Here is a 27,958-nt window from a genome sequence, read left to right as displayed (position 1 = left end):
TGTGTTATATGGCACTGGTGTAATGCAGACTGCCCTCAGCCACAGAGGAAGCAAACACTGCTAATTTATGCCTGTCTTTTTATTTATTAATTTATTTTATTCCCCAGCATAATTCTGATTTTAACATTCCATCTACGCCACATCAATATCCTTTCACCGCCAGCAAGCGAAAACAAAAAGTAAATATTTCATTTCCCATTCCCTCCCCTCCTAAAGGGTTTTGCCAGAGCTGGCTCACCCGGCGTGGCCCGGGGTGAGACAAATGGGAAGCGACTGTGGGCTGCCACAGGGGTGCTTTATGGGGAGAGCAGTGCCCACAAGTGTCAGCTTTCCAGGATAGCTGCAACCTATTGGTGCATGAAGAGAACAAATGCAAACATCTCCTGTATCAGGTTAAATTACTGGCCTGAGCTAATCTGAGGCTCCAATTCATCGCTAATTTATCAGTCTGCTGATGCCGTTTGCTGCATGGAGCTCTATTCAGAGAGCATCCTGGAAAAGAGAATTAAAAAAAAAATTAGACACAGAGAGGAAGAAGAGTAACAAAACGTTATGCAGGAAGTATTAAAAGGCTAAAATAAATCTCTGGCCACGGGCAGTGACAAAATCTCTTGGCAGCTGAGGTATCCTGCTGGATCCAGGACATCTGCCACGAGTCTTTGCCCGACTGAGGAGCATCAAGATTCTCACAGAGCCTCACCCTGCTCCCCAGGCTGAGGTACGAGCTCTGTAGTCCAGGGTCCTTCTCACATCTCCCTAAAATTGTGGGTCAAGGGCAACCCACTTCACTGTCCCTGCATTTTGTTGGAGAGAGGTAGAAAGAGTGATTTTGCTGAAATTCCAGCTGAATCCAGGTCTTCTAAAGTTCTGGAAACACAGAATAACATTCCACTGATCCAGCTACCCCAGGAAAAGTTTTCACTTTTTCCTGGTCTGGAAGGAGATTTGAGGTTGCTGGGCAGACCCTTGACAGAGGAGACCTCTATGCACACACAGCCTGTGAATTATAAAACTACAGCGACTCAAAAATGTCATTGCACTGGGATTATACCATGGCCAGAGACTTCCTGCCCCCTGTGTGTGTCACTGTGCTGAGCAGTGCTGAAGAGGAGGTGACAAACCCTGATTCCTCCCTTCCCTGCTGAGCACAGAGCAAAAGCCAGAGTTTCCTCTGGAAATCGGGTTCCTGCTCTGGAGCTGCTTGAGATCATGATTTGTTTTCCTCCAAAAAGAACTGCTGCAAGACAAATCCCTCTCTGCAGAACACTGAAGTAGGTCACATTAGGCAGTGCTCTGGAGAGCCTGTCTGGCACTTCCCCATCAGCAGCAGGAACTGCTCTGCTCAGTTCTTTCCCTGTCCTCCCTCTCTCCCCCATCCCTCCTCTCCTTCCATTGCTCTAACTCTGCCAAAAGGGGACTCTGTGAAGGGGAAACATCTCAGGGAAAATCCATGCTCTGCTTTGGCAGCTGGAAGAATCAATGCTAACACAGCCCCTGCCTGCAGACAGCAGCTTCCACTGGCACAGCACCATCAGCCAGGCAAAATCCTGATGGGGTTTGAGCAGAGCAAGTCAGAGCCAGGCTGGGATGGAGCCCTGTGGGCCCCCAGGGAGCAGGAGTAGGGTATAAGGACTGTAATATAAGGTCAAACATTATTTAAGTGGCAGGCATCAGGCACTGGAGCATCCCGAGGGATTTTATTCACTGTTCTGCTGCTGGACAGACATGAAGGGTCCTCTGCTGCCCTTCCTCACACCTAAAGGATGATCCCATCTCCTCCCTGGGGGCACTCCCAGCTCCTGCAGCACCTCCAGCACTCCTGGTTTGTTTTCCAGCTGGGAGTGATCAGCACCTTCAGGCAGCTGCAGGGATGTTACACCCCAGACAGGCAGAATGAGTGTCACCTGAATACAGGTACTTGTTACTGCTATAAATCAGCTAAATACAGGTACTTGTTTCAATTTATAAATCAGCTGAATACAGGTACCTGTTTCAATTTATAAATTAGCTGAATACAGGTACTTGTTTCAGTTTATAATGCAGCACCCCCCAGCCCACAGGATGGGCAAATAAAGCAAAGTTTGTGTGATTAAATGATAAAATCTGCACATAACAGAGTAAGCTGGCCCAGGTATGGAGTTACAATTGGCCAGAAAAAAGCAACAGGAGATTTTTTTTTTTCCCTTTTCTTCCTTGGGCACTCTGCCGAGCTCAGGCAATAAACCCACTCTCCTCTCCCTGTAAAGGCTGTAACACATCAGAGACCCCCTGCAAACCTGCATCCAGCATTCCCATGGCATTCCTGATAACCAGAGGGTCACAGCAGGAGTATTTAGTGCTTAGAGCCAGAGGAGAGAGTGATCCCAGAGCCAGCAGCTCTCGGGCTCTCCAGTGGGACAGAGACACAAAAACCTCAGGATCTCCTGCCTGCAAGAGGGACCACAGCCCCAGCAGTGTGTCCTGCTCCCAGTAATCATCCAAAATCTATTTTGGGACTGTCTGGTCTTGAACAAGGCTCTGCAGCTCCAGCCCTCGAGGAAATGCAACCAGGATTATACTAACAAAGAGCAAATTGAACTCACTGGCTTGATGCTGTCTGAATTTTGAAAGAATTTAATTCTGGATGTTTAGGAAGCTTCTCTCTTGCAGATGAGTTGCATCCATTGCCAAATGTATGTCCTCTCAGAGAGAAAAATGAGGTTTATTTCTGTTACAAACCTACAGGACTTGTTTCAGTTTTACATATTTCCTTTCTAAATGGGAGCATTTTAGAGGAAAAGAAAATACTTCAAAAATCCTTCCCAAAAAAGTGACTCTGAAAATGTTTTGATCTGATTGATCCATCAAACAGTGGCTGAGGGAAAGGAAAAGATGACAGTTGCTCCTTTTGTTGCATGCTGTTCTGATTAGCCTCAAAGAAGAGGCTCCCTCTCACCCCTGGCCCTCCACGTAGGGAATGCACAGAGCTTTGTAGGCTCCACTGAGGACACCTCATGTGGGAGCAGATCTCCTGCTGCTGGAAGGAAAAGATTTCTTTTTTTGCCCAGGAATGTTTGGAGAACCATGGTTGGATTTAAATTCAGAGTAAAAATAATAATAATAATTAAGAGAAGGTTTAAGAGGTTTTTCCAAAAGTGTTCAAAGGTAACTCTGTGCATCTCTTTTCCTGAGGATGGGGGTATCTGTTCCATATCAACCCTGGATGGATGGATGGAAAGGATTTTTCTTTGATTCTTTTTCTTTTTTGTGCCTCCTCTATCCCCAGCCCTCCACTCCCACCCAGGAGCAGAGGGTGATTTGTTTACTGGCAGCAATGAAACCCACTTAGTGATAAAGTCCATGGCTAAAGCCTGTGGACATCAGGGCAGCCTTAATGAAATTTCTGTGCCTGAAACATATTAGTAGGCACGAGCTGAGACTGGAAAAAAGATTAGACTGCTGAAGAGCTGGCAGAGCTGGCAGAGATGGAGCTTTCAGTGTGAAAATCAGCAGAAAAAGGAGCCAGACTCATAAGGGGCTGCTCTGGCTGTGCTAACATCCTGTCTGCCTGAGCCCCATGCTCATGCCTGTCCTTTTCCCAAATCCTTTCTGATCTCCAGCCCTCCCTGTGGGCCTGCAGAGCTCTCACATCTCCCCGTCCTCGCTGGCCTGCACCAGGGCTGGCAGAGAGGAGGAGCTCCTGTGATGGTCAGGGCAATAACCTGCTGGCTGTTTGGTCAGGCAGAGGAGCCAAGGCTCTGGGAGCTCTGCAGAGATCTAGATTCCCTTAAAGGCGAAGCCTGGGTGCTTTTCCTTGATTTCCATTCCAGGTGTGTCCTGGATCCCTGGGAGTACCCAAAGCCAGCCTGGACAGGGCTGGGAGCATCCTGGGTTAATGGGAGCTGTCCCTGCCCATGGCAAGGGTGGAATGGATGAGCTTTGAGGTCCCTTCCAACCCAAACCATTCTGAGATAGTGATTTGCACAATTTCCCTGTGCCTTGAAATGTGGCCATCAGTCATAGCATTGAAAAACCCTGTTTCCTTTCCTTAAAAAGCAATGAATAATTATCAAACCATAGCAGGATTGTTCCTTCAGTTGCTCTGTTTTTCTTTAATTCCAGCATAAGCTGGCTCTGACTGTCTCCCAGAAGACAAACGTTTGACTTTTCTGCTGTACCCTTTCAGATGCGTTACAGACCTGTGATCTTGTCTGTGCTCTTAATGGCTTTGTCAAGAGATCATTTCTGCTCAAGCCTTGTTAGTCTTAATAAAGATTAAATAAAGTCATAAATACATTTGTGGTTTTCTTTTTGCTGGGCTGTAATTTGACTAACAAGTTAAATTAATTTGGAAGCTAATAATTATTTGGTTAGAAGTCGAAGGAAGGAAGTTTAAGTTGAAAATGGACTTTTCATGGGAAGAAAAGGGATACCAGTTTTTAGAAATATAAACTGAATGTGAGAAACAGGATGAGTGACATTTTGAAAATCCTTTCTCATTAACTGGCTTTAGCTTTCCGTATATGTCATTTTTATCCCCATTTGTAAAGCTAGTATTTCTTTCTGTCACAGCTGTTGGGCAGACAAATCCATGAAGCAGGAAAATGTTGGTGAGGGAGTTACAAAAGCAGGGAGATCATCGCAAAGATAACTGTCCATTTCCAAATCTTGAATCCCAGAATGAGTTACTTTCCCCTGTGATCTCCAAATTCACATTCTGGAAAACAATGTTCCTGCTGTGCCACTGCAGACCATCTTGTGATCTAAATGGAGAGAGTGTTTTGGCACTCTGTTTTCATTTGTTAATTGACTCCTCTCTTGCTTAAGATAGGAATTGGAGTAGTTTGTGATAAATGGATTACACAGCGCTCTTTGTTTCAGCACAAAGCCTGTGAAATAAATTCAAATTCCTCCCCACACCACCAGCAGCAGTGCAGCAGGTAAATGTGCACAGGGAGCTGAGAGTCCTTTCCTCTCCATCACTGGTGTTTAACACCATAATTACCTAAAAAAGTGAATAAAAAACTCATGGAGCACAGTCCAGAATCCATCACTGCTTTTCCTGCATGATTCACAGTAACTCAGCCCCTATGAAGGCTCACTGAAGTCCCTCACTCCCACATCCTTTGCACATCAGATCTGGCTTCAGCAGGAAGGTGGAGAGTCTCCAGTTTCTGCACAGTGCCCAGGATCTTGTCTGGAAGGGAGAATTTACTGGTGGGACACATCTCCACACCCAATCTGGTGAATGGGACTGAAGGTCTCCCTTTTCCCAAGGGAAGAGGTCTCAAAGGCTTTTTCAAACAAAAAGAGAGTGCCTTGCACAAAGCTCTGGCCCTCACTCCCAAGTGTGACTGCCAAAGAGTCCTTTGGATTCTCTAAACTTGACCAGAAATTCCCATTCTTTGGTCCTGCTGACAGGTCTCCTGTTTCAGCACTGGTGTTTTAGATCCAAGCTCCAAAACACATTGTTCAGTTCATTTCATGTGCTTCAAAATTAAACAGCTCTGTGCCTGACTCTTTCCTTTTCTCTGGTTCTGACCCTCAGGAACCAGAAGGTCCTGGCAAACTCTGGTGCAGTTCCATATGGTTGTTTTGTGGCTCCCTCTGCTCTTTGGAGGGGAAGGAAGTCACATTCTTGCTCCCACCCAGGCTCCATTGCCAGGCTCTGATCTTCCAAATTATCACCCTGCAAAGAGACCTTTAGCAGGTCTGATTGTCCCCTCTGCTGGAGCTCCAGCCAGCATTGCTTCAGTGTCAGAGCTTGAACTCTGCACTTTTCTGCCTCCTCACTAGGATCTTTCTGCTTCTTATTTGCTCCTTCCCCTCACTCCCCATCCCTCCCCTCTCTTTCAACTCACTCCATCACCAGCACATTTTCACTCAGGAGGATCTCTCCGATGGGTTTTATTGCCAGCCCACGTTGTCCTGACATGAAAAGCTAATTAAAAAGGAGACGACTTCTTCTTCAGAGGGGATTGAAGACTGCAGCCATAGTCTCAGTTTTTATGTGGGATCAGAAATTGCCAGAAAACCATAAATCATAAGAACTGGAGCTGATTTGCAACAGCAACACATTTGAATTTGGCTTGTACTGAACAAGAGCCCTTCTCAGTGATCCCACTGGGTAGTGGGAACCAGTCTTGGAGAGGGACTGACAGATGTGAGGGGCAAAAGAAGGGCTGAGGTTGTGCCCCACTCCACCTTACAGCCTCTCCTCAGAGAAGCTGTATCCTAAAGAGTCAAACACATTCTGCTTTTTCACCATGCTACTCATTGTTTTAACTCCACCAAAGCCTGAGTTCATGGGAAAAGAAGTTTCCCCATTGCTGGGCATATTTCCAACTCCGACTTCAATAAGTCTTTGTAAAAAACCAACAACAACAAATCCATCTCCAAATAAACTTTGCAGAACAAATAAACAAGGAAAGTCCTTGTTGGTTCCACCAATGACTGCACAGGACTGATGGAGAGATGAGACAGTGCTGCAGCTCCCTGAGGGATGGCTGATGTGACAGCTTAAGCAAGGCAGGAGGAAGCAGAAGTGGTGTTGAGAAAAAAGAGAGAGGTTTCTGCACATAGGAGGGGGCCTCATGTCAGCGCTCAGACTTGCCCTTGCCAACAGAAAAGGAGATGCAAGAGCCCTGGAGCTCTCAGCTCACACCAGAGCAGAACTGCAGGGCTGTGAAACCCCTGAGGACAGAAGGATGAGACTTGCCTGCAAACAGCTTCACTGCACCCCTTGGAGCCTGGGTGAAGGTGGAAGAGCTTCAGAAGGTGCCATCTGGCTGCTCTGGCACTTGAGTTGGCACTGAAATTCAGGGGAAACTTAGGCAAAGTCTCAGGCACCACCTTCTCCCTCCTGCCACGTTCACCCCACAGCTGAGCCTGGGGAACAAGCCCTGGGCCCTGCTGACCCATTTCCCTCCCTGCAGCTGATCCCAGGCACGCCAGGGAAGTGGTTTGGCCCCTAAATGAATTCTGCCTGTGGTACCCAAAGCCCTGAGAAGCTGTAATTTGTCATTCACCACAGCTGCTGCTGCAGACACAAAGCCTGGCCCACAGGCTCAGCTGAGCCTTCTCCCCTTCTCCTGGGATCTCTCCATCCCTTTCCTCTCTCAAGTACCTGAAGTTAAAATAAAAATGGTAGGAACAAACACTGGGGAAAAATACCTCTATTCAGATCAATGGATTTCATTTTTACAGCAGTCTTAAAAGTTTCCTTTTTCTTTAACAACATTTGTTTTGATTTTCTTTTGGTTTTCATCATAATAAAGTTACAACCTGAAACAAGGGGATAAAAAACCAACTTTCAAGCAGGGTTTTTCTTAGTTTCTCTTCTCACTTAAAGCTGCCGCAATATTTAGAGTTGCTACAATGAGGAAAAATTGCCCTTTTATTCTCACAAAAAGCCTGTTTCAAAGAATCAGCATTTTCCAATGAAAAATGGTTTGTTGAAATTTCCTAACAAGTGCTTTTCCTGAGAGCACTGAGCTTAGTCCTGCTAATGCTTCCTTTCCATGTGGAGGGTGTGGATCCCCCTCAGCCCCACAGGAGATGTTGGTGGCTATCAGGTCAGATAAAGTCTACATGAAATTTGGAGCAGGACTTTTATACTGGACTTATCATTTCTGGAGAATTCTGCAGATGTAACCTATTGTTGTAATTTTTTTTCACTTTTTCCCCTTTCCTGAGCATTATTTTTTACCTCCATCATGACCAGCTCCAGCAGTGGAGACAGCTCTGTGTCCCAAATCCCAGCAGGGATGCTGTGCTCCCGCAGCACGTTTCTCCTGCAGACACGAGTTATCCTCCTGGGTGTAGGGTGGAATAGACACCCCCCTCTTTCTCCCAGCTCTGGCAAGAGCCTGGACATGGTCAGGCTTTACCAAAACAAAGTGCAGACCTGTCCTTGAGGCTGTGAGGGTCACTCTACTACTGCTGTGGTAGAGTGGGAGCTCCTAACTCCAGCTAAAATTCTCCCTTTGGGGGTTTGGATAAGCTTGGAGTGGCCAGGCCACACCTTTCCTGCAGGATGATCAATACCACAGTCCATTTTAAAGTGCTGGAGTGTGGGAAAGGATGGGATAGAATGCCTGGAACAGCCTCTCTCCCCTGCCCAGGCCCTGCCTCCTGCCTCCACGAGCGGCTGCTGGCAGAAGATGGAGCCAATCTGCAAAATGAGCATCTCCATGGAGATAAGCTGGGAGCACAAGAAGGTCAGAGCCAAAGCGTCAGGAGCAGCAGAGGAGTTCTTCAAACTCCATTTCCTTCCAGAGAAATCACTTGATGGAGATTTGTTGAACGTGACACCTGGCTGCCTCGCGTTGCCGGCTCCAACGAGGAGACAAAAGAGCGAGCTAATTGTTTCCAATGCGTTCAGGTTTAATATGGGGTGGTTTTAATTAGGGCTGGAAAGGGAAAGGGAATCAATTACCTCTCACAGGGGCAGGCACTGCTGGCAGGTGATGCTGTGTGGAGAAAATAACTGTGGCAGGATGCTGAGGCTCCCTGAAGGGAAAGGCTGGGGTGCTCCCTGGGGAGTCCTGCGCTCCAGATGCTCTTGGTGGCTCCAAGGAAGCTTGACAAGAAGTGACACTGTGACACCATCCACAAGGACAAGAGCAGGGGGAAATGTTGCTGAACCACCCTGCCTTGGGGTTGTCCTTGTGCCTGGGGAAACTCTACAACCCCTTATCACTCCCTACAACTCCCTGGAAGGTGGTTGTAACCAGGTAGGGGTTGGTCTCTTCTCCCAGGCAACAACTGACAGAATGAGAGGACACGGTCTTAAGCTGTGCCAAGGGAAGTTTAGGTTAGATGTTAGGAAGAAATTCTCCACTGAAACAGCGATTGGGCATTGGAATCATCTGCCCAGGGAGGTGGTGGAGTCACCATCCCTGGATGTGTTTAAAAAAAGCCTGGATGTGGCACTGGGTGCCAGGGTTTAGTTGATGAGGAGGGGTTAAAAAAGCCTGGATGTGGCACTCAGTTTAGTTTAGTTGATGAAGAGGTGTTAGGTCATAGGTGAGATTTGATGATCTCAAAAGTCTTTACAACCTAGTTCATCCTGGCATTCTGTGATCCTTTGGGATCATCTGCTCTGGAGAAGGAGATAAAGCCACTTTCCAGAGAGCTCTGTGAACATCCCTTCCCACAGCTCTGGTGGGATCTAGTCCCCCTCAAGACACCCTATTGAGCAGGACTGGGGTAGCCCATTAACTACTGTGTGCTAGGTGCTTGGTGCCCTGTCCTGGGGGAGAGGGAAACAAAGGCACTTTCATGGATGGGATGCAGATCTCTGGAGAATTCTGTGCTTGTAGTTCCATGCCAGGGATCTGGAATTGAAGGGCTGCCAGTGAGCAAACACAGCAATCCCAAGGACTCTCAGAGAAGCAAATCCCCATGGCACAGCATAGAGACGAGCACACAGACCGAGGAGCTGCTGCTGCTGAAATCTTATGTTCAGATTGTTCAGCAGAGTGAAACTGAGGTCTCCAAGTAGCTCAATTTCATGCCTTTAATGAGAATTATATTTCCTAAAGGAAGCAGCCAAAGTCCTTCTATTCAGTGTAATATTTTGCAAAAGCAGACGGGTCTCAGGATCCTGCATTCTCAGAACCCTCAGACTCAGTCTTTGCCAGGCAGAAATCACAGCTCCTCCAGGTTCTTCAGCAGGACACTTTGGGAAGGGTTGAATTTATTCTCCTTGGTTCTGAGTGACTTCAGTGCCTGTTGACATCCACACTGCAGAGATTTCTCTGTCCCTAAGGGGACCAATTCAGCTGGCTGAAAATAATATCAGTAGCACCATCTGAGGGGCCCTACAGCATCCTAACACGTGCATGGTATCCCTACAGCTATCTGGGGTACTTGATGTTCCCCAAAATGTACTGGACACCTCTTCTTAGCCAGCTGAAAACAGCCAGTGCTTGGCCAGTTGGGTGGATGTTTGAAGCAAAAAACTTGTTCAGTTATTATGCAGGACAAGGGCTGTACAATGCTGCAGTTTGAGGACAGAAATGATCCCCTAGAATTAATCTGGGATATTTTGATTTTGAAGTTGGAGCTACTGTAAAGCCAGAAAGAATAAAATATAAACAGTATCCATTAAAATAAAATGTGAGTACCAATTGGATGCTAAAGAAATAGATCCAATGGTCAAATTTACCTTAAACATTTAAGATTGACCTCAGGGCTTCACTGACAAGAAGAATTGAATTCTTTTTCACTTTGTGTCTTTCTATTTTTTCATATTTTGTCAATGAATCTCTGGAAGATGCTGTTTATGGATAAAATGCAGAATGGTTCTTGAAAGATTTATTAATCAGAACTGCCAAATTCATAATTACGTTCTGGGCATGGAAATTGTTTGGCCTTACCAAATAAATGAGAATAACCACTGATTATTGTTTTTGGAGAAAGGAGTAGCTGGTAATAAGGAAGGAAACATGCACATATGAGAAAGAGAAAGATAATATAAATGGCCAGAGATGTGTTCATGGAGAAGTTTGAGTGGTCAGATGACTCATTTGTCTGAAAAAAGAAACATAATTTTCATATTATGAGGCACTCAAGCAGTCAGTAGTGCTTTCACTCCAGCACGAGGGATTGGCTTCATTTGTTTCCCTCATCCTCTTCTGCCACTGTCTTTTTATGGAGTAAAGGTGGCTGGATTTTACCTCTGTTCACTTTAGTTCAAAAATATGAGCTCCTGTTCAGCAGAAATGACTGACATTTAATGCCAGTTAGAAACTTGTAAAGACCTCGAGTTTTTAAACTTTTTCTACTTCTGGGTCAGAACAGCCACACCTGATACACAGATGCGGCCCTGCAAGTTTTTTAGGAGTTTTAGGAGCGTTTTATACTGGCTCTGAAGTTTTTGGAAGGTGTCAAAACATGTCAACTTGCCATTGGAAACTCACCACACTCAAAAAATCCAGCCAGCTGTTCCAGCAAACCTCATCCACAGGTATGGGACAGCCAGCCTGGAGTGCAAAAAGTGTCACAGCCTTCAAAAAGGAAGGTCTTTGTGCCCACTGCTTTTTAAATATGGGAATGGACATTTGTCCTTATTGCCATGCTGTCCCAGGTGCTGCAGCCCCCAGCCCTTGGCTCTCTGCTCCTGCAGGACCCTGCAGTGCTCCAATGGGAGCAGGGTTAAACTCTCAGGCTGCTGACTTGGGGATTCTTCTCTTTCCCACTTCCCAGCTTCTGCAGATTTTCCCCCTCCTCTCTTCCTGTGATGATTTATGGGGGGAAAGTACAATTCTAAAATGAATAATTGATATTCTTTCAAAGCTATCTCCTTTACTCTACTTGTTCTCTTAATTTACTCGGTTTATAGCAACTGATGACAGAAGCCTATTGTTTTGCTGAAACATTAACTTCACAAAGTCATTCTGCTCCCATCTGCAGCACTAAAATTAATGATTCCCTCTGCAACATCTGTTTAATTAACTATCGGCACCATAGAAGAGGCATCCAAATACCCCAGCGACTAAATCAGCCTCAAATTAGGGAAATACGATGTTAAATTGTATCAGAGAGAAGCCGAGATTATCCTTTGGAGTACTGACACTCATTAGCCACCAGCCACCCCATGTATCTTCTCCATGAAGAAGTGTCAGCAGCTCTTAGCCATAAAGTTTTCATTTAAGGGCTGTAGTCACAGGGAGGAGGAGGGGGTGGAGGGGTGGGAGCCAGCTGAAACCAGTGCTCCATCATCTGTGCTGAGGGATCTGCTGCTGGGATGAAAGATAAAGGTGAAACTGTGCTGCCACTGAGCGTTGCCATCGTGCTCTTGGAGGCTCGTGCCAGCTTCCCAAATGCCCCACCATTCCCTGCAAAGGCAGCAGGACTCACTGGAAAAGCTGCCACTGAGAGCAGGAATCTCCAGGGATGCTGCTGGAGGCTCCTGGCTACCCAGGAAGAGAGAGGAAGGAGAAGGCAGCTCTAAGGGAGGACAAGAGATTTGGATTTTGAGTTTCTGAGGTCCCCTAGGGGAAAAATTTTCCTGGCAGACGCCACTGCTGATGTAGCTGCATGGCCAAATTTGTATGGGCAAGGCACAAAATAAGGGGCCAATCCAAGAGTTTTTGGGGAGGATTTTTTGACTCTTTTTTCCCTACTTTGAACTCCCCCTTATGTTGCCGTGGCAACAAATGCAGCGTGAAATTGCAAGTTTGCAAAACACACTCAGTCAGCAGCGGCAGCAGAAAAGCAGCTCCAGCAAAGGGAAGGGAACAGCAAAAGGTGGGAGATGGGCAGGGAGGGGACCTGGATCCCACCACTGCCAGGGGAGAGGGAGAGGGAGAGGGAGAGGGAGAGGGAGAGGGAGAGGGAGAGGGCTGGGTGGCTGTGGAAGGGCAGGGTGGGCAGGGGAGGGAGGGTGGCACTAAAAGGGAGGTGTTAGGTGTAGCTCACATTTCTGCTCTGTAGTTATTAAAATACACATCTCCACCCACACAGTCTGCTGCCTATCCAGAGGTGTTACCTCGGATGAACTCTCTCCAAAAAGGGAACCCTCCGGGGATTTTCATCACTTCCCAGCAAACTTGGGAAGTGTAAGGTTGTTCACTTTAAAGAATGAAGCTGAACTCCTGGAAGCACTGAAATAACTCAGGTTATTCTCTGTGCATGAGCTCAGGTCAGGAAAGTGCATCCACTGAGTCCTCTAGGGTGAGATTTTTCAAAAGCACACCAAACCTGAGGCTCAGTGCTCACAAGGGCCAGATTTTCATCAGAGCTCAGTTTCCATTTAGGCAGCTAATGAATCTTTGCAAACACCTCAAAGTATCTAAACTGCATCTGCAACTGTGACGTTGCCCTGAAGAATGGCTATGGCTAAACTCAAACTTCAGTTTAAAAATCCATTCACTCCCTCTTTGGAAGAGTGTCTGCTGCCTTTCTTGGCAAAACCAAAATTTCTGCTTGCTGTTTTTTGGCTTAAAGAATCAATGTACATCAGAAAGTCTGGTCTGAAATCTCAATCTTTACATTGCCCTCAAATCAAATATAAACTTAAGTACCAGGGAAAAGTAGAATTTAGCTCCTTTAAACCCTTATGAGCAATTCAAAGGCAACGTGTCGGCACACTGGGCACGTCTACAAATTATGAATAAATTTCAAGTGGAGTAAGGAAAAACAGGATAAATGAGGCTGCTGTGAGACAACAAGCAGAAATACCACTCTTGATTCAAGAGGAGCTGAAGTCAATAGACATTATTACTCTCATACAAGATCTGTGTCACCCTCAGTCTTCACTTACAATAAACAGATTTGCACCCCTTCCTTCTCATCTTTTCCCAAAGATTCTTGTTGTCTCTGTGCCTTGATATTGTCTCTCAGTGGACAACACCAACCCCACCAATAATTCAGGGTTTTCAAAGGTTCCTTTCCACAATCCTTCATTCTCTTCTTTCCCAGCAAAGATGCAGTTGTTGATTTGGCTTAGTGCAAGGACAGCCATGGGTTTTGTGTCTCCATGGAAGAAACTCCTGAACATTTCTTTTAATGAATGCTCAAAGTGGATTTGTCAAACCTTATTCAAGTTTAAGACAAGTCTATATAATTCATGCAAGAATGTTTAAGACCGTTACAAGAAGTTTTGTCTTGTTTGCTTTAAAAGTTAATTCAAACTAACACGCTCAGGCATCCCTTTGTAGCCGTGTCCTGTGGATGCTTCTTGCTCAGGACAGAATTTCAGATGACTGACCCATTAATAAAACCCTGTCTTGCTGAAAGAGGCTCCTGTGTGGCTCCAGCAGGAGGAAGAGTTTCTTCCCATGTGACAAATTGTGAGATGCCCACACTCCAACACGCAGGGAAGCAGAGCCAGGAACTGCTTTCCCAGTGCTCATGTGCTGAGGTTATTGGCAGAACTCTACTGACAGAGCATGTAGAGGATGTACCAAACCACATTTAAAAGTGTGACATGAAATTCAAAAGCAGCCAGGGGAATTACAATGCTCTGGAGCAGGATAAGATGCTAAAGGAGCATGAAACACATGCTATGCTTAATGTGATTTTTTTTTTTTTATAAGACTCTTTCCTTTCCAAGCTTGCCGAGGAGTACATGGAGCTGTCAGAGTACAACCTCAGACATGAGCAGCCATGGCAGGAATGGTGAGATGGATCCAAAGGCAGAACCAGGCCAGTTTATGTCTCTCCTGGATAAGGGAGTCAGGTGAGCACAACACACAGGAACCACTCCACATACAGAGAGATGAAGAACCAAAGTGTTATTCCATTCTACAACCCTGGATATTACTGATAATGCAGTGAGAAGCAAGATAAGGAGGTTGAAGGCTCCAGAGAGTGTCCCTGGAATAACCAGTGCTGGGAAATGAGGGATCAATATTTATTTGGTAAAATGGCACATGGCTCTGAAACTCAGGGCCTAGATTGTCAGTGACTGGGTCTGCACACACAGCCAGAAGAGCAAAGGCACTGCCATGTTGTATTTATTATTTTAAACAGATTGGTTGAAATAATAGTTGCAGAAGATATAAGAGGAAAAGGTATCCCAGGACTGCATAACAGATCAGTGCCAGAGCTGGGAATTGATTCCTGAGACTCGCAGTCCTCAGCCCATTATTACAAAACCCATTGAACACGAGGAGTCTCTCTCTTTGCTATTATCCTGAAGGTTTGGGTTTATGTATTTATTATTTACCAAACACAGAGGAATGACAAACAGAATGAGAAACACAGGGCACTCAAAAAAACCTCATAAAGTCCTTTTCATATCTTTAATCAATCATGACTAGTGTGTCTCCCATCCATTTTTTTTTCAGTTTAAAATAGAATAAATATGTCCTTTCACATCATAATCTGTCTCCAGGCAGCTGTGCTCCTTACATCAGCACAATGACCCAAACTGCAGGGCTGTATTAACAGATACCATCTAGGCTTTAATGGAGTTCAGCCACTGGGATTAGCTCCCTGGAATGGAGTTTGGGCTGTCAGGCACTGCACACAACTGTGAGCACATTACAAGTTATAGGCATCAATTCTTTCTAAGTGAGAAGCCATTCCAAAGTCAAAACACTTCAGGCCTAATAACAGGAAATTATTTTGATGGATCCCCTTCAATGGGTAAAAAAAAAAATAAAAAAGAGATGAGGAGAGAGGGTCAGGCATCTGATCAAAACAAAATCATATCTGTGGCAGGGAGGGAACAAATTGTGGAAACGTAGGGTGGAATGAGAAAATTTTGCAAGCTACATTTGAAAGGAGAAAGGGAAATTTTGTTTCCCTGTTTGGGTCAATGTCTACCAGACACATCAGTCTGATCCAGCAGACACTTCTCTAAGAATCCTGAAAAGTCCCTTGCAGCTCCTTATAGTGTTTTTCCAAATGGAGTCAGGAGTTAGTTTTCATAGAAGCATAGAATAATAAACTGATTTGTGCTGGAGGGGACCTTAAAGCTCATCTCATCCCACCCTCTGCCATGGTCAGGGACACCTTCCACTATCCCAGGCTGCCCTGTCCAACCTGGCCTTGGACACTTCTAGGGACAGGGCAGCCAGAACTCCTCTGGGTAGGACCTCACCACCTTTTTTTCCCCTTAGCTTTCGTATTTCAAGGATGTCCAATATGGGCATCCTTAACAGGACCCAGCTTTTCAGACAAGACACTCAGTGCTTCATGAAAAGCAGGTCCTTTCTAAAAGTGTCTGTGCTCAAGTACACACTGGGACTGCACTCTCCAAAAGTGTTCAGCATCTGAAAATATTGTCCATTTGCCCCTTTAATCCCTATCAATGATCCAGGGCTAGAAAACCCCAGAGAAGAGGAAGGGTCAGAGTTCCAGTGATGAACACTGACAAGCTGAGTCACTGGTGAGATGCATCCTATAATCCATCATTTTTAAACCTCTCTTGTCCAAGAGCTTTCTGTGGTGTCGAGCTGAGTCATTTCTGCCCATGAAACAGGGAGGAAGGGAGGAGAACATTATTTTATCTCCCAGCACTGTGGCCATGCGCCAATCCTGCTGCTGCCCCGTTTTCTCTACATCTGTCCCACACATCCCCAACATGTGCATTGGCCAAGCCACCATGTGACATCCTTGAGAGAACAAAACTTCCCCAAACCAGCAGAAGAGTTCCCTAAGGAAAAGGGACTGAAAACAAATTGAAAGCAGGATAGACAAACCAAAAAGCAGATTTTCCTTTTAGCATGTTTGTGGAAGAGGAGGGGAAGGAAATCCCTTTTGGGCAGAAACCTGCACTACCATTGGATTTCCAGCTCAAGTCACAAGCCCAGGGAAAAAAACAGCTCTTCACCAGCAGTCAGGAGGGACTGCAAACACAACAAAGCATCTTGTAGGCAAACAGCACAGGGAGTCATCAGGGACTGCCTCATTAGTCACACAGCGTTTGCACATGCTGATGGCTGAAGGCAAAATACGACCTTAAGTTCCATTATCACACCAAACAATGCCAGTGCAAGAGGGGAACAAGGCAGAGCAAGTGTGCTGCAGGAGATGTGAAAGGCAGGGCTTTGATGGTGCGGCTGCAAATGGGGATGTCCTTGGTTGTCATCTCTAACAGGGTGGTGGCTCAGAGTTGGGATGGTGCCAAGTACTGGAGAAAGGCACTCTGGAATAAACATGGCCTTCTCTAAAGAGCTTTCACTCAAAATATCTAAAATCTCCCAGGGGGTGAATATCATCAACAGACAAGACAGACCAAGGAGGAGTGTAATGATACCAGAGTTGTTGGATATCCAATTATTCATGAAAAAGTCAAAGCAGAAACTATGACAGACTATGGAGGGAGGGGAGTGTTTCACACAGAGCAAAGCATCCAGTCCACTGAGAACTGAGAGTGCTCTCAAAGTCCCTGAAAATACTCTCCACACCCACTGAAGGTGATATTTGTCTTCACACGGGGGTGAGCCCTGAGTACTGTGGTATTCAGAAAAGAGAGTGTGACTGAAGTGCTGGGAAAAGCTGGGTGCTGAAAATCTTCATAAAGATCAACTTCATGGGCAACTCTGCTGTCTTTTTCTGGTTTCACATATCACCTGGATAAGTCTTTCTTCCAGCACTCAGAAAGAAATGAGGGTGCTAAACTTCCTATGGCTTTCCATGAGATGACCCAAACTTGTTTTCTTTTTGCCTGAGGAAAACAAGGATACTTTTTATATTTGAAATCCGATTTAGAGTAAGATTTCTTGAAGGAAGCAAGATTGCTAGATCAGGAGAGTTTGGGTCTGTTGATTAGATCAGCAGAGCTCTGTTTAAGCCTCTGAGGGTTGCAGATGTGAAGTCCTCTAACACACATTCAGCCCCTACATTTTCTTCCTTAAGACTACATGCATCAATATAATAAAGAGAGACATTATAAAGAGAGGTTTAATCTCACAGAGTGAATCCCTAAGTTCCAAGGACAGATTTGTAAAGACTTCTTGAAAGTTTTCTCATCAGTAACATTTGCATGTCTCTTCTTCTGGGTCTTGGCATATTTAACATCTCTTTTGAGAGCTTGGAACATAGGAAGAACAGATTTAATGGGAAGCAGCAGCCTCCTGCTTCCAGGAAGATATTGTTAGGGTTGGCTCAAATGAAGAAGGATCATCAGCATGTTCTCAGAGCTTCTTGCTGTGGCACTGAGGAAGATTTAGCACATTTGGATATCCATTTCCTTCCCTGCTCTAATCTTAACACCCACCTCCTGCATGCTAAATGAACATCCCAGCACTTCATAATGGAGACAGGAAATTAATTCCTCATAAAGGGCTTTTTTTTTTTCTTCCAACCCCTCTTATTAAGACTCCTCAGCCCTGTCAACAGCCAACTGAGCTTCCACAAGTCATAAAAGTGTATTTCTGCAGTCTCATTTCCTCAAGTCTCCTGCTTGATGGATTATGCCCATTAGTAACCTTCAGATTGGAAGAGCAACAGCTGGGATTCACATGACCTTGTTGGGTGGTGTAACCCTGACCTTTAGCAAAGGCACTGTGAAAAATAAAAATCAGATAAAAAAGACCCTCCCTGGTCTTGCTGACCAAGGATTCCCATGGGAATCTTCACAGCTGGACCAGCCCCCTGAACAACACCAGAAACCAAGTCTGTGATCCTGGAGTCTGGTATAACTTTTATCATTTCCACATCTTTAGCACCCACTAAAGGCATGCATCCATGTTTTCAGGATACATGATATCCAGAACCAGGTTTTAAAAGGAAAAAGTCCATGGAGTTGTCTAAAACTAATCTTTCCTTAACATATAAATTAACCAAGAAGTGTAAATCCCCTATATTTTTAATCACAATTTTTCTCTCCAACCCATTATCTATTTGGATTTTTTTTTTTTGGTGGATGTGACTAATCTTTAATTTTAAAGAATATAATTTGCGATCATTAAATAGATCAAGCTGCATCAAAATGACAGATCTGGTTTACAATTGTGCTGTTTCACCCAGGCTTGAGCTCAGCAGTGTCGGACAAGTGGAGATGATGTTTAGTGAGATGGATGCAAAAACAGCAGGCAAGATTCTTGTGAAATGAAAATGGATCATCTCCATCTGATATGGATTTGGAAGCAAACAGGGTGATAATTTGGAGCTGATATCAGAACCTGGAGGGCAGTGGAAAAGAAACATACTGTCCCCAATTTTGGTAGAACCCTTAAAAAATGTAATTCATGTAATTCTCAAAAAATAAAAGCACAGGACCAATTCAATGCTCTCAAAACTAAGGAAAATATCCCAGGAACACAATGTTTGGAACTTCCCTTGGTTCCCTTTGCAAATTGTTATGTAATATTTAATTTTGATTTTTCACATACCTACACCATGTAAATTACAGAAAAGCAGCATAATGTGGCTCTTCACAGGATTTTAAAGCTTTTCTAGCAGGTCTAGATGAAATGTTCTGGAGAAAAGAACAGTTACGCTGTGGTTGCCTAGCAAATGTCTCTGAGAAAGTGTTTCTGTTTAAAGAGAAAAACAAATTAAGTATAAACTGCCTGCAAGGCCACACTCCCCAGGGACAGTAGATTTCTGTAAGACTCAGAGGGCAAAATTGTCAAAATCTCTTGTTAAAATAGAGGCAGCACATCACAGCCATGGACACCAGAGATATTAAAGTGAAAAACCCTGCTAGTTCTGGCTCAAAGTCAGAAAAAAATGGAGTGCTTCAAGATCTCTTGACCCCAGGGAGTTATTAGTAACATTTTTAAAGTCATATTTAACATTATGTGTCTTTTGTTTTTTAATATATTAAGAAACTACACTTTAAAGGGGAATGGACTCCTCAGTGCTGTGCCAGTCCCTGAAGTACTAAGTTAGTGTCTCTAACTCCAGAGCCAAATCTGTGTGTCCATGGAGGGAAACACACCCTGTGTCTGCCTCCTAATGGGTATTAAACTGTCTTTGGCAAGGGATTAATGGACTGGTTCAGCTTTTCAAGCTGTTTTTTCTTTTGCTGAAATATTTCTTTAGAATCATTCAAATTCCCTCCTCCCTTCCAAAATCTTTTCTCACCTATTAATAAAACAGAGAAGTTGGCAGCGTGGAGTCTCTGATGTTGTGGCCTCTGCTTTTCACTCAGGGGGATCAGCTGAGGGCCACAAAAGTTCACTGGGGCTTTTATTTACAGAGAGAAACACAAAATAATTTGTAGAAGGATATCCAAAACCATAATCCTCAATGCCACAGGGTGGGAGCTGGAGAAAACCCACAGGACTCCTGTCAGTGTGATTTCATTCTGCTCTGGCCCTTTCCCCTCCAGCTTTTCTGTGCTTCCATAATTATTAGGTGTGGAGTCCCTAATTAATCAGGGTTAAACCTGATTGTCCACCCAACAGCAAACTGTTCCTAAAACAATGTCACCAGAAGGCCAAAAAGAAAGATTTCTGGCACTCTCAGTGAGAGCCTTTGACCTGTTAACTGCCCATAAAACCCTTCCAGTACAGATTAAATCCAGGGATTCTTTATCCTTTGGCAGGGGACTCATTTATCCACCCAGAGGCCTCAGCTCTGAGCTCAAATCATGAAGTTTTTGTCCGTCAAGGGCTATTGCCCACATTTTTTCATTCCTTCAGAAGCAGGGGATCATCTTCTTGACATGGGTTTTTGAGACATTGGGACAAGAGTGAGAATAAATATTTTCCTTCCTTATCATTCCAGGGGAGTTTTAATTTACACATTTTCTATCTGGGTGTCTTTCCAATCCGTATTAAGCTTGCTGAAAGAAAAGAGTAACATTTAAGCCAAGGCATCCAGGTTGAAACAGCTCTAAAAAAAAGACCCTCTGTGTTCCTTCCCTATGAGCTGTGAACTGCATTATTAACAAATGTTCTGGAGTATCTCTTGGGTAGAAAAATCTCGAATATGTGGAAGTGGGAAAATGGCATGGACATGCCACAGGGGTGCATAGGATCTGACTGGTTTCCTCCTCGCTGCAGAACAGATACAAACACAAAGTAGAGGATTGCTTGGAGCAGGAGACTCTACCCCTGCACTGCAGAATCTCACGGAACAAAAACAGGTCTCTGTGTGGTTTTTGCAGCCCCATCACTGAGGTAGTTGGCACTCACAGGCCTTTCCAAAACCCAGAAGAGGAAATTCCCAAATGGATCCTTACTGCAGAATGACCTCACTGGCTGGATGAACATGCTGGATGCTCCTTGAATAAACCATACCTTGGCAAACAAATTAATTATCTCATTATAAATATTTGATTCCAGCCCGGGAAACAGTTCATTGGTCTTGTCTGAAGCTTCTGATCCCAACTCTTCAGCTCTCCTGGCTTCCAGTAGTGACAAGATGGGACATGCAGCACCTAGGAAAAGCTGCTCCATGTTTGTAGTCCTTCTCAGCTATTTACAGAAATGTTTATATGTAGGGGAAGTTTGATTTATGTGCCTTATCTTCCTCAAACCACAGAGAACTCTTCCCATCCGTTGCAAACACTGCTTAATGGATCTCTAACAGCCCTGCTTTTACAACATCAAATACACCAGAAAATAAGGGGGAGCAGGAGGAACCAAACAAGCAGCTCTTTATTGTTTCCAGGTGTCCCTGATAATGGGTGGAGGAAGAAGTGGAGATGAAAGAGGGGAGAGAGATAAGAAAATCCTAATTGGGTCCTTGGCATGAGCTCATAATATATAAACATGGCAGGCAAAAAAATCCTGGGTGTTAAAAGAAATTCTTAGCTCCTGAAGATCCCAGGTGTTCAAAGGATGTCTGAAAGCAGGCTTGCAGTTCTTTGTAGGCCTGTGTGCCTTCTCAGGGCTCTGCAGAGAAGCAGAAATGGCCAAGGTGGTGTTTCCCCACATGGGAGGCTGTGCTCCATCACCCAGCAAACCAGCCTGGAGCCAGCACACCCTGGAGGATGAACCAGCTGGGGAAACTCCCTCCCCTTCAGCCTCAGGAGGATTAAAAGTCACCCAGTTTATCTTTTTTGTTCTCCTCCGTTGAGCGAGGCTGCTCATTACACACATTTTTATTGATCTTTGTGCATTCCTGCACAAAGCTATGCTGAAAACAGGTACAAGGAGTGTCATTTCCTTCACTCTGGCACTGTCTTTCCTGTCTCCTCTGAACCAGACTGGTGCTCAAACCAAGGCAATCCCAACCTCCACACACCCACCCACACAAAAATGCCTTGGCCAAAGTGAGTTGGGCATTCATTATATTGTAACAAAATCTTCTTCTGTATTTTTCCCTGCCTCCTATGCATTCCCGGGCTTGGCTTCTGCCTTTTTAGCTTTATAATAGCTTCCATTCTTATTGTCCTTTATGATTTTTTCTTCACTGACTTAAAAAAAAAAAAAACCACTCAATTTGACAGCATTTCCATTTGGAAAATCAAGAAGTCCATAAATAAGGCTCAAGACAGCCCCAAATATAGTTGCTAACAGAAATGGTAACTTTTATGAGGCTGGACAGCAACTTTTCAATTACACATTTTGACAGGCAAATGCCACTGAATGGGATGCAAGCAAAGAAAAGGGTATTTTTAAAAATGAAAAGTTCAGGTAGTTTTGGTCAAAAGCATTGCATTTCTCCTGAAATGCAGGGAAGAGGTGGAAAGAAAAAATAGAACAAAATTTGAAAGGTGCAAAGAGAGGATTTAATCTGATTTGATCCAGATTCTTTGCTCCATTTCTCTCACACACCAATTTAATTTTGACTTACCTTTTACCCTGATCCTGCATAGGAAAAGTTATTGACAAATCTCATGTTATAAAGGAGAGAGAAGTGAAGATGAGAAGGCTCCAAAGCAGCTGGAGCAGTTCAGAGCCCAGTTCCCTTAGAATAAAAATGAGAATTAAATGCTTAATTCCTGGTGGTGGTGCTTGAAATCCATCGTGGATCTTGCTGTAAGGCAGACGAGGGAGGGCTGGGATGAACCTGGGCTCACTGGTGTGCCTGGAGCCCAGAAATGGAGATTATTGGAGTGTTTCTTTAATGGGCACCCTTAGCTCTGAGCACTCCGCAGAAACCTGTGGCCCACGAGAACTCCCTTGTAAAGAGGTTTTTTCCTCTCTTTCCTATGGCTTCTCTGGATCTGAGCTCAGTCTTAGCCTCTCCTTCAGTAAATTCTCTCATTTATTTAGAAATATATCTCTTCTTCTCACTTGTTTATTTGTAGAAAAGGAATAAAGAAATCAATACCTTTTAGGATTCCATCTTATTGTCATTTTTGTTTTAAATGTGACTCTTTCAAACAATAATCAAGAGAAGCACATGGTCAAACAATGCTTTCAAGTAGATTTCACTTTTTTTTGAGAAATAAGCTTTTAAAAGTCATATTTTATTAATTTTTTTTACTGAAAGATAGGAATTGAAATCAGTAGATTTTGCTCATCTTGCCCAAAAGCTGTTTTCAGTGAGGAGCTTAGATTACTCTGTTAGTAAAAGCCAAGGTGTGGCAGGTTGAACACTCCCTGCCATGTCCACCTGCACGATTCTCAATTCCCACACACACAGGAGAGGTCCACACACCCATTCATTTGTCATTGATGGTTTAATTAGTACCTGAACCATTCAACACCCACCTCTTCATTCAAATGTCACCTCCCAAACCAGGGCCTCCTAAGGAGTGAGAAGAAAGGCGAGAATTTTCAAATTAAGGAATTCTGTTTTTTCTTCTGGATTAAGCACCCACTTAAAATGACATTTGCCCATCAGAGTCTGGAAGGGGAAGGAACATTTCTAATTTGAGATATAAAAATGGTAAGAGAGAGAGAGAGAGGACACAGCTGAGGAAGAAAGTGCTTGAATGATGCACAGAGGGAATCCAGTGCAATGTGAGACCTTGGGATCCAGGGAGATTTTCACTAATGGTCTCTGCAAGTCTTATTATTTCATACATATTCTCATCCCTCTGACAGAGACACTGCATAAATCACTTCCCCTTGTCCCAGGCTGACCCCGTAACCTCTGAGAGATAATGAGGCACTGTACCTGGCATCTCCTAATGCTGCCAAGATCCAGATCAAAGAACATTAATTCTCCATGATAACATCTCTATTTATTAATGCAAATGCCTTTAATCCTTCCCCAGCGTCTGCCTCCACTCGCCACCTTTACTTTTATTACTGAAATTTCTTTGGAATGAGGTAAATTGGCTTAGTGTCCCCAGAAGGTGGACGTCACTAAAAGCTGCAGTCTGATGTGTTCCCTCTGGCAGTGACACTCACCCCCTGGACCGATTAGCTCCCAGATTTGTTACAGCAGGCAGGGGCTACATGCTGGGGCTTCCCAGAGGTGCCAGAGTGTTTGTGTTCATTCCACAGAGGTCAAGAAATAATTTGCAATCATATATTTTTACTAATTTTCCCCCATTTTTTGCCAGCTATCAGTGAGCAGACTGTGATCTCCCTCTTCCCCCTCCATTCTTCAATATCATGCGCTGCTCAAAGTTATTTTCCAGGGTGTTTCTGGGGAAAACAGTGCAGGCCAGCTCTTCCTGCCAGCTACTACATGTGCTGGGATGTTTACTTTTCATAGAAACAGATCAGGGAGCTCTGTGGATTTATGCTAAAAAATATTCTGTTCCGAGCACAGGTTTCCAAGGAAGTAGGAAAAAATCCTTGACTCTTAAAAACAGGCCAACAGAGAAAGAAAGGAAAGTTCATCTACTTGAACAGTGCCCATTGCAGCAGGAACAAGGTGGGGTTCAGAGTGGGAGCTCTCTGCTACAGCCTGGCACACACTTTGGTAGATGGGACCTGGAACAGAGAATCATGGAGCTCTTGCCATGCCATCATGCACTGGTTGGGTTGGAACAGACCTAAAGCCCATCTCATCCCACCTCCTGCCATGGACAGGACCACCTCCCCCATCCCAGGCGCTGTCCAGCCTGACCTTAGACACTCCCAGGGATCCAGGGGCAGCCACAGCTGCTCTGTGAGAGCCTCCCCACCCTCACAGGGAAGATATTTTTTCCTAATATCTACTCTAAACCCACTCACTTTCAGTTTGAAGCCATCCCCCCTCATCCTCCAGGCCCTTGTAAAGCATCCCTCTCCACCTTTCCTGTGGGCTCCTTTCAAGTGCCATCCTGTCAGAGTCCAGCACATCCCTTGGGCTGCCTTGGCTGGCTCCAGACCTTGGCAGGGGGCTTGGAGACCTTGGCAAGAAGTCAAAAACACCTGTGACTTCCATTTTAGCCTGTGGAAAAAGCTGTCAACTCTGGATGAGGAATTACAAGTCACAAGTGCTTGAGTAGTGTGATATTTGAATTAACGTAGGGTGGAAAAGTAGAATTTTGGGATTTTTAGAATGGGGTTCTAGGGGGTACAAGATGGAGAAATTTGGGCGTGTCCTGGCCTTCTTCTTCTTGTCCTCCATGTCTTGGTGTGACGGTGATACTTTTCTATTGGTTTAAGATTCACAGTCTGATATAGATGATGGGCATTGGTAATAAATTGTAAACATACATAGTTTTGAGTATATAAGGTGGGAGCTGCCCAAGGCTAGGGGGGCAGATTGCCATGGCCTCCTTTCTGGACAGAGCTTGGCAGGTCAGAGAGAGAATGTTTAGATAAGGGAAAATAAACAACCTTGAAAGAGCAATCAGATGCATTCCAGGCTCCTTTGGCTGCCTCAGGCTAGGGAAGCAAAGACTCTTTATGATCTCTTGGGGTCTCCTCGACCTTCTGAACCCTGAGACATCGACATCATCCTTTCCTGTTTGAGTGGAGAACCACTCTGAAGGTCATGCTTTGTGTGGGGAGCTGAGAATGACCTTTTACACTATGGGGAGCTGGGAAAGGGAACACACACCCAGCAGAGCAGCAGCCTGGGGGATGCTCGGGAGCTTCACAGGGGCCAGAGACAGGCAAGAGATCAGGAAACCCCACAGTGTGAAGAGTTTGCAAATTGCTGCTTCAAAGCATGACTCTGCACCAAGAAGTGGTGGAAGAAATGACCCTGAGGAAGGAGGTGACAGGAAACTGCTGGGTTAATTATACCCTTCTATCTCCAGCCAGTGCTGGCTGTACCCTCAGGCACAGGGGAACGGGGATTTAGGCTCTATTACTGCCACATGAAAAGCATGAAAAAGTACTTTGCCTTCCTTCCCCAGCTCCCTGCCTGCAAGAGAAGTTTATAAAACTTTCCTTCCTCTCCTTTTGCTTTGGCTGTTCCACCTGTCAGGGCCCACACCTTCTGCTATCAAGTCTCTGTACAGACAGCAAACCTGCAAGGTGCAGGATTCAAATTTAGTCTGTGAATGTGCCATCAATATTACTACCTAATAAGCATTAGGCATCAGCCTGTAAGCAGGGAAGAACAAATGCTTCCTTCATACAAACTGGGATTATTGTCCCATAAGGCACTGACAGACAAAAGTGGAAAATCAATGTAAGGAACTGAATATCTGGACTGAACTCCAATTTGTCCTGGCATCCAATCTGGCACCTATTCTCCTCTTCCTATTCAAGCCTAAGTCCTGTCGACATCAATGGAAGCTTTTTGCAATTATGGAAGGAGGGAAAAAACATAACACACTCTGTCAGGCTGCAGCTCCATCACCTTTTCCTTTCTTGGCCATCAAATGCTGAAAGAGTGACCTTGTTTTCATTAAGAGGAACACCTTGTGAATGAATACAGGATATCAGGTGGGAACAGAAACACACAAGGCAAAGAATTCATTAGAGAAAGTTTCAGTACTGCAGAGTGGGACATTCATTATTTTACAAGTAGTCTCTGTGAGTTTTAATTAAAGAGACCAGGCAGTTTGTATGTATATAAACTGCCTCATATTGTACCTTAATATCTCACTAAATATGAATCCAAAGTTTTCCTAGTTTAAACATTTTTTTTTCTATTGCTGCACAGTACATGGCCAATTCCACCCTGAAAGCTGGGAGACAAAGCAGTTTGGAGGGTGCAGACCATCAAGAAAAAAACTATTCATGGGAGACTCCTGACCCAGTTTTGCAGCCTCTGGAGATTTACATAATTCAGGACAACAGTGTATAATTCAGTGTATGGATGTGTAGAATTAAATCTGCAAACATTTCAGGCTCCCTGGCATTGCAAGTTGAGAAAATCACTACAAAAAAGGCAGTTCTCTGGAGCACTGAACTGGGTTGCAACATGCACACTCATGGCTGAATTGAAAAGCTCAGAGTGATGCTGGGGCTCCATATTCAGGCAGCATCACTATCCCCAGAGGCCTCAGCATATCACAGACTGCTTTGGGTTGGCAGAACCTTAAAACTCATCTCATTCCACCCCTGCCATGGCAGGGACACCTCCCACTGCCCCAGGCTGCTCCCAGCCCTGCCCAACCTGCCCTTGGGCACTGCCAGGGATCCAGGAGCAGCCACAGCTGCTCTGGGCACCCTGTGCCAGGGAAAAATTCCTTCCCAATATCCCACCCAGCCCTGCCCTCTGGCAGTGGGCAGCCATCCCCCTTGTCCTGTCACTCCAGACTCTTGGAACAGTCTATCTCCACCTTCCCTGTGGCACCCTTTGTTTACTAGGAGGCTGAAATTTTGTCACCCCTAAGCCTTCTCTTCTCCATGAACAATCCCAGAGCTGCTTGTCCCTGGCCGCTGTTTGTGCTGAGAGATCAGTGCCCCTGATGGGGCGGCCGCCTGCAAAAAAATCCAAACGGCGAAGGATGTGTCCAAGCTGCCCCAACCTCAAAATTGTGCTGCCCTGAGAGTCCCAAGGAACCCTACAAACTGACATCAGGAACCTGGGCTGGACAGTTTTCTTTCCCAGGGAATAGGGTTGGTGTTTGTGCTCAGGGGCTTGTGGCATTAAGAGTGCGGCCGCCTGCAAAAAATCCGAACAGCAAAGGATGTGTCCCAGACTGAAGCTGCCCCCACCTCAAACTACTGCTGCCCTGACAGTCCCAAGGGAACCCCACAAACTGATATCAGGAACCTGGGATGTTGAGTTTTCTTTCCCAGGGAAGACTGGCATTGTTTCTGTTTAGGGCCCTGTGGTCCTGATGGGGCAGCCGCCTGCAAAAATTCCGAACATCAAAGGATGTGTCCCAGAGCCCAACTGCCCCCACATCAAACTCCTGCTGCCCTGAGAGTCCCAAGGAACCCTACAATCTGACACTGGGAACCTGGGCTGGCCAGTTTTCTTTCCCAGGGAAAAGGGCCGGTGTTTGTGATCCCCTGGCCCTGCTCTGGGTCTCTGCAGCAGCCCCAGCTCCTCCCCGTGCTGGGCAGGGGGCATTTCTGGGCTGCTAACACACACTTGCAGAGACTTTGGGGTTTACACTGCAAGGGACAGGGATCTGCTCTGTTCAAAAACCCCTCTAACCCCACACAATTAACCTCAGCAGCTACAAATCCCTGCTGCCCATGCCAGGCACTGCCACCGCTGGATAAGCCCTTTGCTCAAACCGGCCTCAGGACTTCTGGACTGAATAATATGAATTCCTGCAACCTGTATTAACTGAGGAAGCGTTCCATTAATCTTTCACACAGGTGACCTAACCACCAGTCACAGCTGCCTGTGATCAGTCAGGATAATTTCTGTGCTGGTA

General features: G+C 45.2%; 1 long non-coding RNA gene across 1 annotated transcript; it reads left to right on the top strand.

Annotated features, from left to right (window-relative positions):
- The first annotated feature begins 9,063 nt into the window (after positions 1-9,063).
- Positions 9,064-26,623, top strand: LOC116184221 (uncharacterized). The gene is made up of 3 exons (XR_004148978.2): positions 9,064-12,234; positions 14,025-14,167; positions 20,498-26,623. It is a non-coding gene; the product is annotated as an uncharacterized LOC116184221 (long non-coding RNA).
- The last annotated feature ends 1,335 nt before the right edge of the window (positions 26,624-27,958 follow it).

This window comes from Lonchura striata, chromosome 17 (genome assembly GCF_050655825.1).
Source record: "Lonchura striata isolate lonStrDom1 chromosome 17, ASM5065582v1, whole genome shotgun sequence".
NCBI classification, from domain to species: domain Eukaryota; kingdom Metazoa; phylum Chordata; class Aves; order Passeriformes; family Estrildidae; genus Lonchura; species Lonchura striata.
Note: the sequence above shows the minus strand (reverse complement) of the source record. Positions and strands in the feature narration are given on the sequence as shown.